This window comes from Pteropus vampyrus, unplaced genomic scaffold, assembly GCF_000151845.1.
Source record: "Pteropus vampyrus isolate Shadow unplaced genomic scaffold, Pvam_2.0 Scaffold149, whole genome shotgun sequence".
Lineage (NCBI taxonomy): Eukaryota > Metazoa > Chordata > Mammalia > Chiroptera > Pteropodidae > Pteropus > Pteropus vampyrus.
The window spans coordinates 677,297-694,176 of NW_011888930.1; the positions used below are offsets into that span (position 1 = coordinate 677,297).

At 35.3% G+C, this 16,880-nt stretch overlaps 1 protein-coding gene and 1 pseudogene across 3 annotated transcripts in view; one reads left to right on the top strand and one right to left on the bottom strand.

Annotated features, from left to right (window-relative positions):
* ZFPM2 (zinc finger protein, FOG family member 2) overlaps positions 1–16,880 on the top strand; it is a 457,642-nt gene that overhangs the window by 255,609 nt on the left and 185,153 nt on the right. The window lies entirely within an intron of this gene.
* On the bottom strand, positions 1,304–1,422 carry LOC111745236 (annotated as a pseudogene).

The following is a 16,880-nucleotide window of genomic DNA, read 5'->3' on the forward strand; positions in this document are numbered from 1 at the left end:
GAGTCACCTGAAAGGTAAAAGCTCAGTGAAGACGCTAAGAGAAACCCTAGCAGATCTTAGAACCTAAACTTCATGGACTGACCTCTAGTCCTATTATTTGGTCAATGTTTATGTAAGGACTTTTTTGTACCAGTAAGTTAGACTATCACTTGATCATGGTTTGAATAACTGTCAGAATCAGTGTATTAAAAATGACAATCCCAAATTTCGTCATATCATCCAAATGTTGTTAAATGAGTACAGCAGTACTTCTCTTAAGCTTCAACAAAGAGACTACCTTGGCAATACCTGCTAGCCATATGGTGGTGTTTTATTATAATCAGAAAAATAACTTTTGCAAACAATTACAGCTACTTTGCCAACAACTCTTACAAAAACGTAAAATTAAGAAAACCTAGGGATTTGTTTAATATAGAAATTTGAATTTAAAACAGCATAATGTTCGAAATGTTTGTGATATATTTAGATTAATATAAATATGGCTTTTTTTGTTGTCTAAATCACCTGTATTTGACCTTGTTATTTCTATTATTAGCTTAGTTGTGTGTTTTCACCTCAAAATCACATTACCTGCTTTATTCTTTCCTACTTTTTCCACTTTGCCATTCATATTCTTCCCATTTTTGGCAGTTCAACTCATCTTCTGATTATTATGTTTTTAACTCTGCTATCTTCCCATTTCCTTTTTGAGTTAGCTTCCGAGTGGCTCTCTTCTCCCTCCTTTTATTACTTGGCCTTGGTTTTTCTCTTGAGCTAGTCTGATGCCCCAACATTCACTTTTGCTGTGTACTTCAGTTTTGGCACTGTTAGCGAGGGAGTATTTTTTGTCTCCGAAGAGCTAAATTTTAATTCAGCTTCCAGTGATGTCACCATGGTGTGTCAAGACCAAGTCGTGGTCCTGTCTTCTGTTGCAGATGGGAGATCTGTGCAGGATAATAAATCGAGATGCCTAAGCATCATCTAGCAGACAACCTGTGTTCATTCCATTTATTACCTATTTTTCAATGCCTCTTAAAAGTATATGTTTTGAGCCACGCATATACTAAAAATGCCTGTGCATTTCATTCTTACTTAGGACGCTATATCGGTTTACTTCAAGGCATGAGAAATGTGTGCAGGCCATAGATACAACAGAAGGTGTTTTCGAGTTAGGAATTTGATTCGAAGAAGAGAGACATTTTTTAAAATTAATTAATTAATTAATTAATTAATTAATTAATTTAGGCAAGGCAACCCTTGGTTGACCTCACATATTGCAAGGATCTTGTCAGCTTACAATCCCTTTTTTTTTTTTTTTTTTTAACGCCTACAGCACCTGGTCTTCCTAGGTGGTCTCCCATCCAAGTACTGACCAGGCCCAACCCTGCTTAGCTTCCGAGATCAGCCGGGATCGGACTTGTTCAGGGTAGCATGGCCGTAGACAGAGGGGAAACTTTTGTATCTATAACTTTTAGAGGCCTCCGTAATGGACATGGATGTAGGCAGCTTCTCTTATGGTAGATTGAAATTCATGTAACAATTTAAGAAAAAGTGTGTGTGTACATATACGTACATGTGAGCATATGCACGGAATAAATGGAAGTGTAGCTAACTTTTTACCAACACCTACTCAATCACTTTACACAGGACACATGGTGCACTTTAAGAATAAGCATATCAGACTTGAAAGGGTGTAGTTCTGCCATAGTATTAGTCGTTTGGGACCTATCCAGGAAAATAAAAATAGGAGGGATTAGAGGGATAATGCAAGGTTATTATAAGTATTTATCAGTTGTGGGTAGATAAGTTAGTGGGGTAACAACCACCCCTGTTCTCTTAAAATAGCTTCAGTTTTCAGACTTAACTCCCCGCTAAAGCTCAGAGCCTTAGCTGAATGTTCTCAGATTAAGAAAAAAGTAAATATAGGTTATGAATCAGTGAGCTGATTCTGATGTTTTTCTTTTCTGTGGAGGCTACCAACCAAATTGTAAACAATAAATTTTATATATTCATGAGATTAAATTTTTGTGACCTTTTAGAACCTCGTGGTTCTCCTTGTTTAATTATTTGAAAAATAAAATAAAATAAAAGGAAAACCAAAAGCCAAGTGATACCTAAATGTTAATAAGTGATTTTGCTTTATATGTTGTATTACTTAAGTATTTTTATTCATGATAGTTTTTTTAAGTCACAAAATTTGTTTATTAAACATATGGTTTAATAGTTCTTTTAAAATATAACACTTCTTCTTTCTTACAACTATGGAACTTATAAAGTTAGTACTGTAAATATTGCTTTTAACTAACACATTGGAAAAATGCTAATGTCTTTAGTTTCTAGTGCTATTTTAAACTTGTATGAAAGAAAAATAAAAAATCAGATAAATGCTAAAATTTCACATTATAAGAATTTTATTTAAAGGCTTTTGATTTTTATATTATTTGATAAGCTTCAGAAATCGAATTATCTTAATGAATCTGAAAGTATGCAGTAAAAAATAGACATATTCATGTTGCAGAGTAGAGATATAATTTATAAAGCTGTACATAAAATACCCAGTAATATCATCATTTATTAGGTTGCCATAGTAAGTGCATAAGTAATATTATGAAAGTCCTCCAACACCTGTATCAGCATGTCACCGTGCTCTCCTATTTTACAAAATTAATAACAAGGAAACGGTAAATTTGGTATCCTGAGCTCTGGAAGTAAAATACAATGTCAGCCATTAAAAGGTGAAATCAGAACAGAAAAATAAACACCACATAAAACCGAGTTGTTTTATTTGTTAACTGTGTAAAAGAAAAATTTGATAAACATTTTTATTCTTTTCTCAAAACAGAAGCAGCTTAGCTTTAAAATTTCATCAGATCACTATTAGGCTTACAAGGCATTACAAAAACCCTCAGAAAAATGGAGTTAAATTCCATTTCAAAGCACTGTAGTGAGCACAGGAAACGTGCAACAAGCCTTTAGTATCATTTGGATAAGAAATAAGGGAGACTCAAAGCAAAAATATCAAAAGGTCAAGAGGATTCTTTACTCTCAGTAATTGCCTTGGAGGCTTTTTTTTCCTTCTTTTTTTCCTCTTGATACATTGTTTTTAAAGGGCCGTCTGAGATGTGAAAATATAAAAGTGCAATCGTAATAAGAATTCAAATAAGAACTCAAAAATCATCTGGGAAGGTGAAACGACTTTCCCAGTTTTCCTTTGGCTGTCGAAGGGTGGACAAATTGGCAGGCCATCCTTGAAACCCCAAAGTCTTTCACAATTTTGATACGATTTAATTTTATTTGAAATATATTTTCCCAGTTTAAAAATGTTAACTATGTGATAGTGCAGTCGAAACTTGGCTTGTGTCAAAAACAGGAAATCCTAAGGAGAAATGGACTGTGGATATATGTCAGATGTTTCTCTTCCTTTTCTTTTTTCTCACTTTCTTTTTTAGACACACAAAACCCATATGCACACACATATATTAATATATATAATATATGCAGATATTGATGGAATTCTGTGAGTTGAAAGAGGAGGAAGATGTCTTGAAGGATCCATATCTCTCCCAGCAGATTTGTGCTATTATCACTGAAATGTGGCCTTCAGTCTTGAAACAGTTAAAAGAGTTCTACGGCCACAAAAGAAGAGATGTCTTCAGAATTATCTCCCGCCTCACATTTGCTCTTAGGCAAGCAGTTTAAAAAAGCCCAGTGATTGAGCCAGTGATCCAATTTGAAATGCAGAAATGATTAGAGCTGCTTGCCTCATTTCATATCGAAATTCTCTGATTTATGACAGGGCTGCAGCCAAGATCTATCTCCAAAGGGAATTAGTGTGCAAGTTTGCATATTTTTGTTATTTAGGTTTCTGATAGCAGCTGCTAGCTAGAAATACTGAACTGGGAGGTGGTGGGGCAAGGATTTTCAGCCACTGGAGCAAAAGAAAGATAAGAGCTTTCTGTTTAGGACATCGAGACCCCTTGACCAGCACATATCTGTGTTACATATGCTTCTTATATGTGTGTGTATTTAAGAACTTGTTAATGGTGTAGATGTGAGTGTATGTGTACTCATAAATTATGAGGTTCAGGGAGCCCAGGAATGTATTGGAATGGTTAATTCTAGTAATGGAGAAAAGAATTACCAAAATTCCGTCTCCATGTTTTAACTAGTGGAATTTTAATGAGGCATAATACTTCAATCATGCAACTGACCTGTGGGGCAGAGTATAGAACATATAATGAAACAGAAATAGAATTCTGAAAAAAAAAATTATTACCTTATCTGGAATTTACATGAAGTGTTAACAGGAAATTATGCAGCAGTTATAAATGAAAAATATGGGATTTAATGTACTTATTAATAAAGATTTGTTACATACATGATACTAGTGTCCCAAATCTGCTGTCCGCAGCTGTCCCCAATTTCTAATGTTTCTGTCCTCAGATGCCTCATTTAGAGTCATCTTATTACCATGGAAGCTAATGCCAGTTTCTCTTCAGTGAGTATTCCATTCCAAGAAAAAAAAAAAAATAAAGGAAAATATCTTTGTGCACAAATCAAGGGGTGCAGACTTCCTATAAGTTACATTAAAACATTAAATATACCTGTGCACCCCCCCACACACTCTCAAACACACAGCTTCCTTAGGTTGGTCAGTGTTTTCCTTGAATTTGTAGATCTTAATCATTGTTGGCAAAAAAAAAAAAAAAAAATCGTGATTCTCCAAGTAAAAAAAAATCCCTTGAAAGAAAGATGTGTGACTGTCAGTCTACATTAGTCCTGCAAGGAGCAAAGAAATCATCGTGGGAAAGTTTATTACCTCCTCTGCTTCCCGGCTCCATATGGAGTCATTATGGCCTCGAGTCTCAGCACTGCTCCCCGGCTGACCTTACTGTGATGCAGCTGGGCGTCTAGGTATTAAAACCACTCTCATATTTCACTGAATATTCTCCAGGGGACCCAGGGTTATTGTGGTAAAAACTTTAAATTTTGATTATCTTGTTCGTTGACAAAGAATGCAGTAAGATCTTTAAAGACATCTCTAAGCTAAAATGCCTGGGTTATTCCTTTTAAAGCAGTCCATCTCATTTTATATGGGGCCCTGACTTCCGCTCACCTTACCTGATTTCAGGACAGGAGCTATGTGGTCGACATCTCGTGTTTAGGAAGAGTATTATGCCAGTACCTCAAAAAATTAATATCTAGAAGAGTCTTTACCCCAGAAGGGTCTGGGGTCAATTTTAATTTGATCATACCTTCTGAAATAAAGACTAAAGTATTGTTTAGTATGGTAGCATTTTTAAAATGACTTTTAAAATTTATTAAGTATTTACTTTAAATCACTCAACTTTAAATTATAAAAGCTCACAGTTCTTACAATAACTTATTTTATTAATAACCTAAATATTAATAGTTAATATTTTTAGTGCCAGGGTTTTGTTAATCACATTTCTGTAACTCTGTGAAGCTGATCTAGTTTTTCTATTTTATAGATCATGAAACAGAGGTTTCAGTTACTCCTCCAAAAGCACTCAGCTAGTAAGTGCAAATCCTAGATTTGAACTCAAGTCTGACTTAACAGTTCTTCACTACTTTAATTTTTCTACAACCTCCCTATAGTACCATTCTGATAATGCCCCTCTTCATCACTCATATAAATCATGATTCATTCATTAGGTCTTTTACTGATTCAACAAACACTTTTTTGAATTCCTGTATGAGCTGGGCACTACGCAAGCAGCTGAGGATATATAAGTGATTAAGATCTAGTCTCTTCCTTCAAGGATCTCAGTCTATGAGAGAAGCAAATATGTAAATATACAATTATAGCATAGTAAGATGATTTCTGATGGAGATATGCGTAATTGTTTCTTAAAAAAATGCAAGCAATAAACACAACCTCTGGCTAATTTAAGCAGAAACAGAATTTATGGGAGAGATATGGGGGTGTTCATAGAACCAGTGGGAGGTCAGAGAACCAGGTTTAGGAATGGAAAGACTCAAGACAGTTCGAGGGTGTGAGGTGTCTAATAGTTAGGAACCATTTTACAGTTATATACAGGCACTTTCATCGGAAGCAGTGAGCACCAACAAGTTTTGGTCTTTTTCTTTTTTTGTTCAGGATTTAGGTCCAGGAAGGGAGTGTCCTTTCAATCTAGCCTGGGTCACACCTCTGCTATTTGGCTAGGGAGGTAAGGGCCCCTAGATTAATATTCCAGTGCGTGTGTGTACAATGAAAGAATTACCTAAAAAGAGAGAGCTATTATCAAATGGAACTGTACCAGATGCTAGCCAGCCATGAAACAATAATTCTCCACCAAGCCTATGTAGGGGAAACATTTAAATGGCTCAAATGCCCAAGGAAGGTGTCTCGAGGTGATTTTCAGGAAAAAAAAAAAAAAATATGCATTTACTCAGCAAATAAATTGGGAATATAAATTCCAGGGAGAAGCAACAGCATAGACAAAGACATGAAGGCATAAAACAAATAAGTGTTTTAGGGGAAATGCAAGCAATTTGGTGTGAGGTGTGGCTAATAATAAGGTCAAAAGCAGGGTTAGTGTCCAGGTAATGAGAAACTGTTCATGCCAAGACAAGAAGTCTGGATTTTATTTCTATTCAATGGCGATAGGCTAAAGAACATTAAATATTGTGATTTTTTTTTTTTTTTTGGCTAACATGTTTTAGTCACCATCTCTTTTATTGGCTTTAGCCATAACTTTTTACTTACAGCCTTGTAATCTATGATTTCTTCATGATTAAAACCTGAAAGAAAACTGTATAACATTCACTAATATCCTGTAATTGGTTTCTAACATCATCCAGAATCTATCTGTATTTTAAAACAACCTGAACTAAGTCAGGAGGGAAGCAAAGTGCACAAAATTAGCTAATACCCTTATTTTTGTCTGAAAGAAAAAACAAACAAAAAAAGAGATGACCAGTTGCGTAAAAAGAATTACCAAAATTCCGTCTCCATGTTTTAACTAGTGGAATTTTAATGAGGCATAATACTTCAATCATGCAACTGACCTGTGGGGCAGAGTATAGAACATATAATGAAACAGAAATAGAATTCTGAAAAAAAAAAATTATTACCTTATCTGGAATTTACATGAAGTGTTAACAGGAAATTATGCAGCAGTTATAAATGAAAAATATGGGATTTAATGTACTTATTAATAAAGATTTGTTACATACATGATACTAGTGTCCCAAATCTGCTGTCCGCAGCTGTCCCCAATTTCTAATGTTTCTGTCCTCAGATGCCTCATTTAGAGTCATCTTATTACCATGGAAGCTAATGCCAGTTTCTCTTCAGTGAGTATTCCATTCCAAGAAAAAAAAAAAAAATAAAGGAAAATATCTTTGTGCACAAATCAAGGGGTGCAGACTTCCTATAAGTTACATTAAAACATTAAATATACCTGTGCACCCCCCCACACACTCTCAAACACACAGCTTCCTTAGGTTGGTCAGTGTTTTCCTTGAATTTGTAGATCTTAATCATTGTTGGCAAAAAAAAAAAAAAAAAATCGTGATTCTCCAAGTAAAAAAAAATCCCTTGAAAGAAAGATGTGTGACTGTCAGTCTACATTAGTCCTGCAAGGAGCAAAGAAATCATCGTGGGAAAGTTTATTACCTCCTCTGCTTCCCGGCTCCATATGGAGTCATTATGGCCTCGAGTCTCAGCACTGCTCCCCGGCTGACCTTACTGTGATGCAGCTGGGCGTCTAGGTATTAAAACCACTCTCATATTTCACTGAATATTCTCCAGGGGACCCAGGGTTATTGTGGTAAAAACTTTAAATTTTGATTATCTTGTTCGTTGACAAAGAATGCAGTAAGATCTTTAAAGACATCTCTAAGCTAAAATGCCTGGGTTATTCCTTTTAAAGCAGTCCATCTCATTTTATATGGGGCCCTGACTTCCGCTCACCTTACCTGATTTCAGGACAGGAGCTATGTGGTCGACATCTCGTGTTTAGGAAGAGTATTATGCCAGTACCTCAAAAAATTAATATCTAGAAGAGTCTTTACCCCAGAAGGGTCTGGGGTCAATTTTAATTTGATCATACCTTCTGAAATAAAGACTAAAGTATTGTTTAGTATGGTAGCATTTTTAAAATGACTTTTAAAATTTATTAAGTATTTACTTTAAATCACTCAACTTTAAATTATAAAAGCTCACAGTTCTTACAATAACTTATTTTATTAATAACCTAAATATTAATAGTTAATATTTTTAGTGCCAGGGTTTTGTTAATCACATTTCTGTAACTCTGTGAAGCTGATCTAGTTTTTCTATTTTATAGATCATGAAACAGAGGTTTCAGTTACTCCTCCAAAAGCACTCAGCTAGTAAGTGCAAATCCTAGATTTGAACTCAAGTCTGACTTAACAGTTCTTCACTACTTTAATTTTTCTACAACCTCCCTATAGTACCATTCTGATAATGCCCCTCTTCATCACTCATATAAATCATGATTCATTCATTAGGTCTTTTACTGATTCAACAAACACTTTTTTGAATTCCTGTATGAGCTGGGCACTACGCAAGCAGCTGAGGATATATAAGTGATTAAGATCTAGTCTCTTCCTTCAAGGATCTCAGTCTATGAGAGAAGCAAATATGTAAATATACAATTATAGCATAGTAAGATGATTTCTGATGGAGATATGCGTAATTGTTTCTTAAAAAAATGCAAGCAATAAACACAACCTCTGGCTAATTTAAGCAGAAACAGAATTTATGGGAGAGATATGGGGGTGTTCATAGAACCAGTGGGAGGTCAGAGAACCAGGTTTAGGAATGGAAAGACTCAAGACAGTTCGAGGGTGTGAGGTGTCTAATAGTTAGGAACCATTTTACAGTTATATACAGGCACTTTCATCGGAAGCAGTGAGCACCAACAAGTTTTGGTCTTTTTCTTTTTTTGTTCAGGATTTAGGTCCAGGAAGGGAGTGTCCTTTCAATCTAGCCTGGGTCACACCTCTGCTATTTGGCTAGGGAGGTAAGGGCCCCTAGATTAATATTCCAGTGCGTGTGTGTACAATGAAAGAATTACCTAAAAAGAGAGAGCTATTATCAAATGGAACTGTACCAGATGCTAGCCAGCCATGAAACAATAATTCTCCACCAAGCCTATGTAGGGGAAACATTTAAATGGCTCAAATGCCCAAGGAAGGTGTCTCGAGGTGATTTTCAGGAAAAAAAAAAAAAAATATGCATTTACTCAGCAAATAAATTGGGAATATAAATTCCAGGGAGAAGCAACAGCATAGACAAAGACATGAAGGCATAAAACAAATAAGTGTTTTAGGGGAAATGCAAGCAATTTGGTGTGAGGTGTGGCTAATAATAAGGTCAAAAGCAGGGTTAGTGTCCAGGTAATGAGAAACTGTTCATGCCAAGACAAGAAGTCTGGATTTTATTTCTATTCAATGGCGATAGGCTAAAGAACATTAAATATTGTGATTTTTTTTTTTTTTTTGGCTAACATGTTTTAGTCACCATCTCTTTTATTGGCTTTAGCCATAACTTTTTACTTACAGCCTTGTAATCTATGATTTCTTCATGATTAAAACCTGAAAGAAAACTGTATAACATTCACTAATATCCTGTAATTGGTTTCTAACATCATCCAGAATCTATCTGTATTTTAAAACAACCTGAGCTAAGTCAGGAGGGAAGCAAAGTGCACAAAATTAGCTAATACCCTTATTTTTGTCTGAAAGAAAAAACAAAAAAAAAAAGAGATGACCAGTTGCATAATCAAAATGACCAAAATAGGTGAAGTGTTTTGGTATTTGGTAGATACTAATGCTGTGTATTCTGTTAACACTTATGGCAAATAGTGGCATCCATATTAGAACAGAAGAGCAGCTTGTAAATTGCATGAGTGAAATGTGTTTGAATCCTCGATCATTAGATGCCTAGTGTAGTCAGATTAAAAGGAATAAAAATGAATGAAGAGAAATCACTAAAAGAAGGGAGATTTTCCTTTCATTCTCTTTTTCTTTAACCCTCTGCAGTTTTCTTTAAAAAAAAAAAGAAAAGAAAAAAGAAAAAAGCCCAGTTTATAATGAGGGTTACATCTTCCTTATTGATATCATCCCAGTTGCAAAGAGATGTGTACCCTCCCTAACTGTCCTAAGGAAAGAAGATATTCTACTTTTCCTGTGAAAACCTTTGCAAGTTTAGCATCAATCCAAAAGCTTCTGGAAGTTTCTCAATGTAATTTGGGATCCAAAGCTGCTTTTGCATAACGCTGTGAGAAAAGAGCTCATGATAGTTAAATAATTTATTTCCTATAAGAATTTACCTGCTCTCTAGTCATCGTATAAAGCAACTTGTGATAGAGGAGGAGGTATCTGTGTATCGAATTTTTATCTTCTCTCTCTCTCTCTCTCTTTTTCTTTCTGTGTGTGTGTGTGTGTGTGTGTGAGAGAGAGAGAGAGAGAGAGAGAGAGAGAGAGAACTGAGATACTGAGATACTGAGATTCCTGAGTAGTAAAAGCAACTGGGGAGAGAGGGCCTGAGACTCTATATCTCTAAAACCTCAATTAAGCAAGATAGTATCTACAGTAATTTTGAGCATTTGATTCTCAGGAAAGGAACAGATGTACACTGTTCACTGCTTCTTGTTTGTCTACTCCAGTTAGTTAAAGCTGTTGTTCTTTAGAAAGTACAATTCAAATTGTGCCTTGAAATATTTCTATTTTTCAGGCACATATATTTGTGCTTTAATTACCCGAGACTCGTCTTTGGTACACCGAATAGCTGCATCCTTACCATTACCCAGTATATGTGAAAACTGGACCAGATACCTGTGAAAAAAGGGCATTATTCTAAACTTTTCGTTTAAGTTGAATATTAGGGCCATGTTGTGCTTGGGCTCTGTTTAATATCTCTGAAAATTAGGAATAAACCTTTAAATTAGCAGGAGTTAACATAAGTTTTAAAAATGCTGTCCTGTTTTCCATGTGTATGTCTCATCATCTTAGAAACACATGTAATTTGAGTAAAAATAATGACAAATGCTGAAAATGTGCTACTTATTTAAAACGATATGGACGTGATGCATTTCAAACACTTGTATACAAGGCTTTGTGTGTACGTGTGTGTTAATGAGGAAAAGAGAACAAACTTACAACCTCTCACCTGTGTGATTTTCTCATAAACACACGATGTACATCCTCATTAATTCTAGATGAAAGCATAGTCATTTATTAATGGTAAGAGAAGAGTACAGAGGCAGTTTTTTCAAAAATTTAAGCTATTTCTGACTTCTTTCTTGTTTTTCATCCTATTCAACAGATATATATTCTAATAATAATCATGGTGGTATCAACCCATTTTAATTTAATAATAAAAGGATAGCATAATATTATGAGTTATCCTTATCCTAGGTTAGTAAGAAAATCTCTATATATTACAGCATATTTTAAATGGTCTCTTATTTAATTTTTCCCATGAATAGTGTCTTTCATTTGGGAATCATAGTGAATCAAATTCCTAATAGTACTAGTGCACTACAAGTGCATTATATAAGACTATTAATGAGGATAAATATTAAATTTGAGTAGATATTGCAGGTATGAGGCATCACATGAGAACTCCAAAGGATTAAATTCTACAGAGGATTGTTATTTAAGTTCTTTCCAGCCCCATTGTTCTGCTGCATAAAACTTACTTTAGTACCTCTCTGGACTGTTGTAACATCTGTTATTTTAAGGAAAAAAAGTCTTTTTTTTTTTTTTTTTTTGCTTCTTTTTGGTCAGAAATGGCTGTATTATTCTGCAATGTTGGCCCAGAATGCCTTGCAGGGAGTAAGCTGTGTTCTTCTCGTGTTCTGACTAATTAATTCCCATGAGATCTGCTCCTTACAACCAGACTCGCTCACTCTGAGTCCAGCAGTGGGAAGGACTGCCTTTGGGAAGGTCACTTGCGAGAGCTGTGCTACCCACACACGATCATCATGTAAATAAAAAAGAGGTGAATGACAAGATGGTTAAAACCCATGGAAATTTTATAAGGAGAGAATTGATCTGAATGATTGCTGTTATTTTTATAAAGGGCTTTTTATCTATCACAAAGAGCAAATTTTCAACTGAAAATATCCACTTGCCAAGTTGTAACTATGGTCTGTTTAGCTTTGCTTCATCAAGTTGTATAAATGTGATTAAATTTTACTGACCAGGTAGATTTTTTAAATTGACTTTTGGAAAACGGATCAATTCTTCCCTTCATCTCCCTTCAATAATAAAATAATTAATATATGTTCACAAAAGTGTCTTCCCTCGTATTAAATAAACTCCAGTTTTATTTCCAAAATGCTGATTTTCTACATTCTCCTCCTTGTTTCTACATCTGCCTTATAAAAGAATTGGTTTTAATTTCTTGGGACTGACCAAGAAAGATAATGAAGTCCTTTTAAAAAAACTCTTTATGTGTGAAACCCTGGAGGAAAACCCTAGAGCCTTCTTACTTCTAGCAACCAATTACTACGTACAAAAAACTTTCCCCAATTATGAAGTCCGCTGATGCATCCTGCACAGACTCAATTTCGGGAACTCTGTTGCAAAGGCAGCATTCACGTAATTAACAGGAAGACACTGCATGTGGCCAGACCTTCTGCTAATTGATTAAATGAGTCTGTTCCTAAATCAGATTCTGATCACACGAGCGGAGTGCTACGCAACATCGTATCTCTAACAGAATTTAGCAGAAATCCAAAATGTACAGCTATGAAAAAATCCAGAATATCAATGGAGTGCTGCTTCAAAATTGAACGAAAGACAAAATAAAAAAGACCACATGGCTGTCTTGAAATGCCATTCTCCCCCCATTGGCTTTCTTTACTGTTCCCGCTTCTGTTTGATCCTTGACCTTTTGTGATTCATTATCTATACCTAAGTGACACAGAACATGTCCCACTTTGGTCCTGGCTTCATGATTATTTTAGTTAACAAGTGCTGGATAGTTTGCCTGCAGTTGCCTAGTAAAACACAAAACCCATTCGCTTGTCAATTTTTTTTTCCTTTCCTTTCTTTCCTTTTTTTTTTTTTTTAAGAAGGCCGAGGTGTTCCCTAAGGGTTGTGAGAGAAGTTCATCCTATTGAACTGGTCAGCAAGATATCATTAGCTCCTTGTGTACATGAAATCCAGGGGTTAGAGCACCAAGCGTCGCAAGCCAGTTTCTTTACCTCCTTGAGCTGATCAGAGGATCAGAGTATCAAGGAAGGATTAGCACTGACTTGGGATTTGTGTGATTGGTTAATTTATTGCGGCAATGGCAGGCCTTTCATCTATGGCAACATTTAATCAGCACAGCCATGGAGGCTATTACCGGTTAGCTCCTTTCTCAAGTCAGCCAGGGCTGCACCATCAGCCCTATCACAACTCCCCTGAAATTTCCAAATTATCTGGAACAGGCTTTAGCCTCACAGTAATAAAAATTAGAAGAGATTCCTGATAGCACTGGTGGAAAAGGCTTTCACTTGCACAGGGCAAATTATAAATAGTATGAATGTGCACTTTAAAAAAAAAAATTCTTCACCTCTTAAGAGATGTGCAGGACTTATCACCCCTGCTCTGATCCAAATCCTCATGGTTGAAAATTTATATTAGATTTTATCAGTGGGGCCTAAGTCTAGAAAAATCAATGAAGGTTATCTTTTATGTTGCAGGAACTTGTGGAAATATTGATTTTCATTTTATAGTGAATTTGGAGCATGAGTTGGTAATCACTGCTGAGCCGACCACAATGTTTGCCTACTGTATCTTTTACTGAGTTTTGCTCAAGTATTTAAGATAGTATATTCCTGTTGATTTTGGTCTATAGCATGAAGGCAGATGTTCCTAAAACACAAAGTTGTACTCGATGATAAAAAGTACACCCCAAAACTTGCTATTTACAATGATGAGTTTACTACTTTGATGCTATGGTTTGTTTATTAACGAGAGATTTGAGAATAAAATACACTCTGAAATTTTTATAAGGTTATTTCCTTTTTGCTTCCTTCAAGAGTATAAACCAGAATTTTCAAAAATAAGGAAAAACCGCACACAGAAAAAAAGATCATTTGAAACACTGAGTTTCTACTGACAAAAAAAAAGGGATTTTATTTTTTTTAACTAATGAGTATGTCTTGGTAAATGACAAGTTATTGGTCAAAATGTTCTCCCTGTTTTATTTTTAATGTTTTTTTCCCCTTGAATTCACTAATTTATTTTTATTTTATTCTTACATTATTTAACTTAAAATGTTTGATAGTTGACATAGTAAGGAAAATAGCTTTCGGGATGATTGCTCATTTTTCATTTTTTTGAAATGTTTACCTCTTCTTTATACTACATTTGTTACTTTTTTTATAGAGAGTATGATGTGTTGTGTTATTGTGGTTTATTTATAACACATGTCTAAGGTTTTTATAACAATAATTTTAATTCAAGAAGATAAACTCTAAAAAGATTCAGGTATGTTTATTAGTGACTAAATTCTTCAGACTTTAGCATGATCGTTGCACTGTTTTGTCAGATTTTCTGAGAAAATAATGCCTTTTGACATTCGCTATGGATATTTTAAAATGAGAATAAATGTAGATGTGTTATTATTTTCCTTCGTGCTAAATACTAGATCATCATTCAGTTTCCAGCTGTAATTTTCTCCTCTCAGCCCAACAGAGTTCAGTGACAAACTCCCCTGCCTTCCGCGGCTCAGCCACCTTCCTCCCCACTCTCTCACTTGCACTCATTCCCCTAAACTTATGCTTGGCAGCCAGCAAAGAACCATTTCTCTCAATCACCACCTAAAGCCATGCTCCATACTGCGAGGCTCCGGGGAATAGCCAGCAGTCTTTTTATTCCTCTGAACGTACCCAAAAGATGTCTAAGCCAAGGAATTAACAAGATAACGTATGAAAGCGCTGAGCCCAGTAGCTGGCACATGGTAGGGCCTACAGATGGCAGCTACTAGTTCCATTATTGCTTGGGAAAGTCTACAAGGGCACTCCAGAGAATTCATCACCTGTTCCCTGGGCTTGTCCTCTAATTAACTGGATTTGGACATGCCTATTCATGGCCAACCCTAGGTATAATGGCAACAACGTTGTTTATTTTTTAACTCCTTCTGCCCTACCCTTTCCCGGGCTCTTATGTCTTACCTTCCTTACCTTTCGATTCTAAATTACAGCAAATGCATCTGAGGGTAGAGATAATGGCAAAACCCGTGTTTAGATGTATATTCTTTCTGGCTTTTGTCCCTGCTATGCTTATCCTATTTAGGAAATAGAATGTTGGGACCTAAAAGGCACAGAAAATTTTGAGGCTTTGTAGAAACTCATACTGTTGATGATGGGGCCTGGATTTTAGACCTGCGCTTCTCTATTTTACATGAGCATTGGTTGAAGTAAATGAAAGTATATTAAGGGCCCTTGACTGCAAACAATGGAAATGTGGTTAAATCGACTTAAAAAATGGGGGAAGTTTATTATCAGAACCGTGGGATGTCTTATGGAAACCAAGTGAAGAAATTCACTGGACCTCAAATTTATTAGTACCAAAGATTCAAAAGTCATCAGATACCATCGGCAATTGTTACGGCTCCTGATTTCTCCTCGTCATCTCCGTTCTCCTCCCTCTCACTTCCAGCTGCTCCCTCATGAGGAAACAGCTCTGAACTTTCTACCTCATAGTTGCACTCTCCAGTGATATATGCCCTTGACTCTTTTGGTTCTCTCATTGAAGATCCTAAAGAAGAGAATTACTGTCATAATATAGGAAAGTTGTCCATCGTTGGACCAGGGCTACAAGGTAAAAGAGAAATATTTCTCAGAAAAGTAGAGATTCTGGCAAACAATTTCATAAGTGACCCCTACATTGGAGACAATGTATACTGCCCTCCAAATCCGAAGTCCTCTCATGCAGAAAAAATGATTTTATTCTGTGGAAGCAAATTATGAAAAGGTTTTGGTTAATATAAATATTATTAGATTTTGGTTAATATAAATATGAGATGTGCTGCCTAGTAAAATAGTGAGTTTGTCTCTTTTTCCAGTTACTAGAAATACCCAAATTTAGGTGAATAAAGCCTAGTAGTATTAGTTGCTACTACTTATATTTCCTGCCTGACCTACTCTAAAGAAGCTTATATTATCTTGAACGTGGCCCAGATAAATTTCAAGATTACAAAATTTAGATTCATTAAGTCTGTAGTCTGATAATGGTTTATAAATATTGTATATTTTTAAAAAGAGGGAGTATATTAAATGCCTCATGTGTATGATATATATGTGTCTACGTATTTGTTTATCTTTGACAGATTTTACTTTGTTCTTCTAATTTTGGCCGCAAACTTGACATTTATATGCATTAGCACTGAATATTATATGTAGTATACTCTAGGCTAAATTTTGATAAAAAAAATTATTTCATTGGTAGGTGATGCATTCAAACCACAGAAGTTTAGAGACTTTCACAGCTTTCTCATCATTATTGTCGTTTGCCTGAAGCTCACAGACTATATACTTTTGAAATCAAGTCACATTTTATATGATAACCTCCCCAGTTGAAGCGTTTATTCCAAAAAGCTTACTGATAAAGCTTACTGATTTTCTTTTTTTGTCTATAAAGTCCTCTTTTGACCACATTTTTAAATATTTTTTTAATTTTTCAACTACAGTCAACATTCAGTATTATTTTGTATTAGTTTCAGGTGTACATCTATAGTTTAGACATTTATATAATTTATGAAGTGATCCTCCTGCAGCATGCAATCTATCAGATACAGAGATCAAAACACTGGTCATCTAGATTTTCAAGGAACGTAGAAGAAGAGTAGATGAACTCAGTGAGAACTTCAGCAAAGAGACAGTAAGCATAAAAAAAGACACAGAAAC